This window comes from Dasypus novemcinctus, chromosome 31 (genome assembly GCF_030445035.2).
Source record: "Dasypus novemcinctus isolate mDasNov1 chromosome 31, mDasNov1.1.hap2, whole genome shotgun sequence".
NCBI classification, from domain to species: domain Eukaryota; kingdom Metazoa; phylum Chordata; class Mammalia; order Cingulata; family Dasypodidae; genus Dasypus; species Dasypus novemcinctus.
Window position 1 is genome coordinate 33043142 of NC_080703.1, and position 7673 is coordinate 33050814.

General features: G+C 40.9%; 1 non-coding gene across 1 annotated transcript; it reads left to right on the forward strand.

Annotated features, from left to right (window-relative positions):
- Nucleotides 1-2098: 2098 nt before the first annotated feature.
- On the forward strand, nt 2099-2202 carry LOC111762258 (small nucleolar RNA U13). Its single transcript, XR_002795419.1, has one exon. It is a non-coding gene; the product is annotated as a small nucleolar RNA U13 (small nucleolar RNA).
- Nucleotides 2203-7673: the final 5471 nt, after the last annotated feature.

The window sequence follows — 7673 nt, forward strand, 5'->3', positions numbered from 1 at the left end:
GTCACTATCTCTTGTTCAGCCTATTCTTCACCTATACTATGAGCCTTCCAGGAGTGAGGAAAGCCTAAAATAGCATGTATCAAACATTTGGCATGGAGCCTGGCACATAACAAGTGCTCAATTAACTATTAGTTATCATCAATCATCAATTAAACCGTTACCCTTGTCACCATCACTGTAAGATTGGACGTGGACATTCCAATGGTCTACTCCTGGGAGTTATTTGCCTGACTTGCTGCCTTCATATCAGGTGGCGTAAGGAGTACTTATTGGAAAATGTCATCCTAGAGTATATAGTATAGATGTATACATTTTACCACTTCCTTTTCTTCCACCTATTAAAAGTTTTCTGTTGACATGGGCAAAACTGAGGCAAGAATGTTAAGCTGCTTGAAATGAGTGTGAAGTGGTGGGTGCAAAGTCCATAAAAGACAGAGGCAATGTGGTACATGAAATCCTATAATGATGGAAACAGCTAGGACAAAAGCACTTGCAGATCTTTCCATTTGTCTGCTTTTGCTTATATGGGGAAAATTAAAGACAATAAAAAAGAGAAGGTAGGGAACTATAGAGGCAGACAGTCTGGGACAAAGTTTTGACAGCCTCACATGCCTGGGAGAGAGAGGTATGTCTCCTAGGAAACAGAGGGGGCACCCAACCTCCTATAAACAGGGCAACTCCAAAACAAGCAACAAACAAAATCCCAGCACAATACAGAGGCCCAAACACCAGGGAGAACTTGACACCCTGCATTTGTCTTGGGCAGACCTTCTAGATAGGGTTAAAGCTCAAGAAAAGATCTGACTTATCACTAGCTGGTTATAAAATCAAGAAACATACCAGGGAGTAAATCCCAGTGTTAATATTTTAAAATATTAAAATGTACAGTGTGCAACAAAAGAGTATAAGACAAAGAAATAGGAAACGACAGCCCATTGGAAGGAATAGAATAAAAATACAGAAAACACAAAGGAAGAAGATGAGAATGCGGACATACTGAAAAATCCTTTAAAAACAATCTTAAAAAATACTCAAGGAGATAAAGGAATGTACAGACAAAGAACTACAGGATATCAGAAAAACAACAATTATTCATTATAATGTGAGAGTCTAAGTAAAGAGAGAGAAATTTTAAAAAGGAACCAAACAGAACTACCAGAGTTGAAGACCACACTAACTGAAATGAAAAATTCCCAGGAGGGATTCAAGAGTGGATTTGAGCTGGCAAAGGAAAGAATCACAAAACTTGGAAGACAAAACACTTAAAATGAATCAGACTGAGGAGCAGAAAGAAAAAAAGAAATATTAAAAGCAGAAATAGCCTAAGAAAACTATGGGACAGTATAAAAAGCACCAATATACATATTATGGGAGTCCCAAAAAAAGAAAGAGAGAAAAGGGCAGAAGGAATAGTCAAAGAAATAATGACAGAGAACTTCCCGAACTTAGAAAAAGATGTGAATATGCACATCCAAGAAGCTCAGAAACACCAAACAGGATAAACATAAAAGGAAAATGCACCTGGTCATATATTGATTACACTATCAACTGCAAAGGACAAGGAGAGATTTCTGAAAGTTGCAAGAGAAAAGAAATGTGTTATATACAAGGGAGTCCCAATTAGATTGAGTGCTGATTTCTCATCAGAAACAATGGAGGCAAGAAGGCAGTGGGTTGAACTCCTTAAAGTGTTGAAGGAAAACAAATGCCAGGCAAGAATTTTATATCCAGCAAGGGCCTCTTTCAAATATAGGGTGAGATTAAGACATTCTCAGGTAAACAAAAGCTGAAGGAGTTCTTCACCACTAGACCAGCCCTACAAGCAATACTAAAGAGAGTTCTTCAGACTGAAAGGAAAGGACACTGGTCCTTTCAAATCAGCATAAAGAAATAAAGACCTGCAGTAAAGGTAACCACTTGGGTAATTATAACTGCCAGTATTATTGTATTGTTGTTTCATATGTAACTCTACTTTTTACTTCCTATAGTCATCAGATTTATAAGGAAGGATAAGTGGCCCCGAAATGCTAAAGCTATCTTGAAAATGAAGAATGAAGTTGGAGGACTCACACTTCCTGATCCTAAAACTTACTGCACGATCCTTTTGTGGTTCATGAGCATGATGAATGGGTATTCACATGTTTGTGTGAGATATGCCTCCCTCAAATCTTGTGACAACATTGGCACATTAACCATGTGACATGAAAAAGAAAAAAAAAACTTATTACAATTTGTTCATCAACTGTAACAAATGTACCACACTAATGAAAGGTATTATTAATGGAGGAAAGTATGAGAGGCAGAGGGGGTGGGACCTATGGGAATCCCTTATGTTTTCCATGTAACTTTTATATAATCTAAAACCTCTTTTTTAAAAAAGGAAAAAACTTTATTACAAAGCCAAAATAAACAAAACAGCATGGTACTGGTATAAGGACAGACATACAGACCAATGCAATAGAATTGAGAGCTCAGAAATCAACACTCACCGGTATGTCCAACTGCTATTTGACAGGGTGGCAAAGACCAGGCAATTGGGAAAGAGTCGTCTCTTCAATGAATGGTGCTGGGAAAACTGGATCTTCATTGGCAAAAAAAAATGAAAAAAAAAAAAAAAAAAGGAATGAGGAGCCCTACCTCACACCATATACAAAAAATCTACACAAAATGGATCAAATACCTTAATATAAGAGCCAGAACTACCCTTGAAGTTTAGCAGATCCTCAGAAAGCAAAATATAGAATTACCATATGACCCAGCAATCCCAGTACTTGGTAGGTATATACCAAAAAAAAAAAAAAAAATTGAAAGCAGGGGTTTACACAGATATTTGCACACCAATGTTCATAGCAGCATTATTCACCATTTCCAAAAGATGGAAGCAATCCAAGTGTCCATCCTCCAATGAACGGATCTGTCAAATGAGGTATATACATACAATGTAATATTATTCTGCTGTAAAAAGGAATGAAGTCCTGATATATGCAACGACAAGGATGACCCTTGAAAACCATGTGTGAAATAAACCAGACACAAAAGGACAAATAATGTATGATACCACTGTTTTGAAACAATTAGAATAAGGAAACTCATAGCATCAGAATATAGAATATAGGGTACCAGGGGAAGGGATGGCTTGAAACGTACAGGGTTCCTATTTGAAATGATGAAAAAGTTTTGGCCATGGATGGTGGTGATGGTAGCATAGCATTGCAAATGCAATCTACAGCACTGAAATATATATCTGAATATGATTAAAAGGGAAAAATATTAGATTCTATATATAGTAAAAGAATGAAATTTTTTTTTAAAAGCAAGCCAGAAAATATTACACAGAAAAACTTTAAATGAATGGTCATTTATTTTCCACTGGGTTTGGGGATAGGACTCATTATGGTAAAAGTATCAATTCCCCCAAATTAACTTATATTCCCCAAAATTAACTTATATGCTAAATGTAAGTTAAATAAAATTTAAATATTAACAGAATTTAAAAGCAAAAGAGAAAGGGGGAAACAGAAGGGGAAGGAAAGAAGCAAGAAGACAACATGAAGAAGGAAAGAGTTAAATAGTGGAAAAGAAGGAAGGAGGAAGAAAGAAAAAGAAGAGGAGATAAGACTAGGAGGAGTTTGGGTCCACAGCCCAATGTAATCCGAAGGTAAAAGCCGGAACCAGCACAATATTACAGAGAATATGAAGTGTATTTGCAATTGAAAAATTTCCCCTTGCATTCCTATGCCTCTTTTTTCAAACTAAAATGCCTCCATCTCGAGAAAATTGAAGCATGGACTTTTCTTGCTCTCTGAGTTCCAGTGATGTCACCTAGAGATCACTTGAGTCTTGTTTACATGGTTACACTGATGTCACTGCTGCCCTTTTGAGGTAAGAGTTTATGCTTCACAAATGCAGAGCAAACAAAGTGAAGTGTACTCAAGAATGCCCATTTTGCTAAGAGCAGTGGTGTCCCAGTGAAAGAGGGGAATTCGGCTCCACAAACACAACGCCCGAGCTGACACGCGGGAAACACCTCCCTCAAATTATTTCGCTTTTATTTCCCAACTGTGTCAAAAAGTCAGTACACCAGCCTTTAACATGCTTGATACTCATTCTCTTACATAAACTTATTGATTAGGTTTTGATTAAATGCACTCTGATGGTGTTATGAGTGAATGCTGTGCCCCCAAAAGGTAGGTGGAAGTCCTATTCTCCAGTAACTTAGCATGTGACCTTACTTGGAATCAGGAAAGTTAAAATTAGGTCACCCTGGAAGGAAGCATGGGATCCAGAATTTGTTTTCAAGATGAAAGGCATTACAATATGTTGACATATAATTTTCAAAACTCTGTGAACTAAGGAGGTATTATTTCCCCCATATGCCAGATGAGAAAACAGAGGCTCTTTAGGTAGCTCGATCACATTCCCACAGCTAGAAAGAAGCAGAACTAAAACTGAACCCAGTCTATCTCACTCAAAAGCCCTAGGATAGGATGCCGGGTATTACATTTTATGGCATTTATGTATGCACGGAACTGCTTCACTCACTTTCCAAGTTCAGCGACAGAGTCAAACTCATCCCTGAATTCTCAGGACCTACTGCAATGTCCAGCAGTTAATAACGGGGACTTAATAAATCCATGTTGCAGAAATGAATAAATGAATTAAATTAAGATCAGATTTGGGTGTTTTAAACAAAGAAAACTATGGAACTTCCCTACAAAGCAATGGAAATAGAGAGAAATTGGGCAGCTTTTGATATATGTAGAATTTAAAAGTGATGACACAGAGAAGTAGTGACTTTCTTTAAGAGTGAATATAGTAATTAAACTTGTATTCCAAATGTTCTTCCTTCACACTACATTTCCCAAGTTTGCAACCAGCAAACTGGAAGAACTTGTCCCAGTCTTACACAATCACCAGGTTCCATTGTAATGAGTAGCTTGTCACTTAGTCCTTTTCGCTAGGCACTTAAAATACATAAGCGGCCCCTTAGCCCCACATGGAATCCATTCTCAGGTAATATTCATTTCATTGCACTTTTCCACATGAGAAAAGCATATTTGTATGGAAAGAAAAAGGTGCATTCAATCATCGTGATTTTTTTGTGTGTGCCTGGTATTAATAAATTGATTTTTTTTGCAGCATTCATGTGATTGACTGATCCCTCCCAACTAGCACACATTTTGCTCAGCTGTTTTGCTTGTGTATTACTTCAGAGTCCTTTTAATACAGTATTATTCATTCCCTTTATAATATGAATAAGGCAGCTTTGGTAAAGAGCCTAAGGTTAAAATAATGCATATAAAAGTTTTAAAATGTGTGAAGTCTGATGTTTAATATTTGTTTTAGAGTATTAACAACTTGAGTTTCGACACATAATTTTGATTTAAGCTGCCTCTAACAAACTACTTCCTTCTAGATTTCAAAGTATGTACCCTTTGAAAGTTTGCATAGGAAAAAAAAAACAAAAAAAAACGCTTTTCAGTATACCAAAATTGTTTTATGATGATGAAAGGTAAAGGACTTTGGTTTGATTTGGTTAAGAATAGCTGGAAAAAGAAATTTAGAGTTGCCCATTCTCTAATTACATATATGTTGTTAAAAACTACTTGTACCAAGTTAAATAAAATAAGAATGCCTAAAGTAGGTAGAATTTGCATTCTGATTATTTTCAGGGGATTTCTAATCTCCCAAAGTTTTTTTTTTTTAATCTTCTTCATGCTTAATGTATCACCTACTAGTTTTACCCCAATATCTCTACAAGCATCAAGTATTTTTCTCCAAAAAGGGATATACTATACAATTTAGCTATTCGTTTATGCAAATGATGGTAAACAGAATTATAAAGACAGATAATAAACAGCAAATGAGGTTATTTTGTTTCACGCTTTATGTTGTCAGAGTTCTGAGCATGGTTTAGTGTTTTCTATTCATGACTTTATATTACCAAATTACTCCCTGATGGTGTCTCAGATGTGCTTTTGTCTGCAAATGAGAAGGAATAAAATACCAAGACATTAACGTTAAATTACAATCGTTAATGGCGTAAATACGAAAATAATTACTGCATCATACCATCAATTGTTATGTGCTCATTACTGAAATTCTTGTAAAGCCTTCATTTTCTTGTTACAATTATTTTTTCCTTTATTTTTGTCTGGCTATTTTATAGCCCTGACAGTACTTTAGCAACATTCAGCAGTTACACAAGCCATTTAATCCTGCTCAAAGCTTCATTTAAACTTAATTTTAGCTGCATTTTATTTGTGTATATATGCCTTTTCCTTCTTTCTGACACTCCAAAGGTACTTCCGGAGTAGATACTGGAAAGATGTCTCAAGGAGACTACCTACAACCAGCAATAAACTTCGGAGAGGGTTTTGGGTTTATTTCAATACCGCTCGCCAAAGTATCTTCACGAAAGCATGCAACTTGTGTCCCCATCCTCTAACACTTCACCGTTGGCTTTTGCTTTGTGTTTTTGGTTTTTTTCTTTTTTTTTTTTTTTGGTCTAACATCGTTGTTGTTGTTTTAATTGTCATAATCATACAACCAGCCCGAGACTCTTTTAAATCTCGGGTCTCTCCCACCAGTTCTCTCACCTGGCCCTCTCCGGCCCATGCCACATCCCTCTCCTCCCAGGGTTCTCTAACTGCCCGGAAAGGAACCCCCTCGGCCCGGGGTCCCCCCTGTAGCAGCCGCCTAGTCCCCAACGGTCGTCTGAGAGCCCCCTTTCGTCCTCCCTCCTCCGCGATCGGCTCCTGGCCTCGGGCAGGGAGCGGCGGGGACTGGCCTCCCACCGCGCGCGGGAGCTGGACGCGGGTGCAGGCGCCGCGGGCGGTCCGGAGCCCCGCGCTTCCCTCCCTGCGCGCGCACGTGCGCACACTCACACACACACACACACACACGCAGAAGTCACCTGTTCGCTTTGAAAGCCTGCTCTTGGCTTGGGTAAAAACTTCTCCCCTGCTGCCCGCTCCCGCACCCACACCTGGACGAGCTCGGGTGCCACGCGTGCCTGACTTTTCACAATACCTGCAGGGAGAGGGGGGCAAAGCGCACGCCGAGCACCCTGGAATTGCCTACACCCTTAACGCCTCTCTCTTTGCTTTTCTCTCCCGTCTTCTCTGCCATCACACAGCCTCTTCCCAGCCAGAAGCGCACACAGTCGGCGCCCGGTCTCCGCCTCCGCCGACAGCCCGGACTGGCGCCTCCGCCTGCCGGTTCCCTCTCGGTCCGATCCCTGTGCCCGGGGCCAAGCGCTGGCACGCTCTCCAGCCCCTCCCAGGCGCACCCCTGCGCGCCGCGGGCTCCCCGGCTCCAGCCAGGGCGCCAAACTTTTTCTCGCCCTTCCCCAAATCGCGCATATCCCGGACGTGCGACACCCAAGCCCAGGTGGCAGTGGAGGGGGGGACACCGGCCACCGTGACGGCTGGGGTCCGGCGGCGCGCAGCCCCGAGGCGCGCTGGGCACGGCGGGGATGTGGAGCGCAGCCGGGGGGAGATGCCGGCGGCAGGTGCACCTTGCGGGTCCGCGCCCCTGGGGGCGGCGGTTTGGGCCCGAGGAGAACAAAGCTGGAGTCCGGGCGGCCCTGAGACAATGGCAATAAAGGCAACTTGGGGAAGCACCGCTGCGCAAAGTTGGCACTGAGTCCCCGCGTCCGGGCGCCGGCTGCT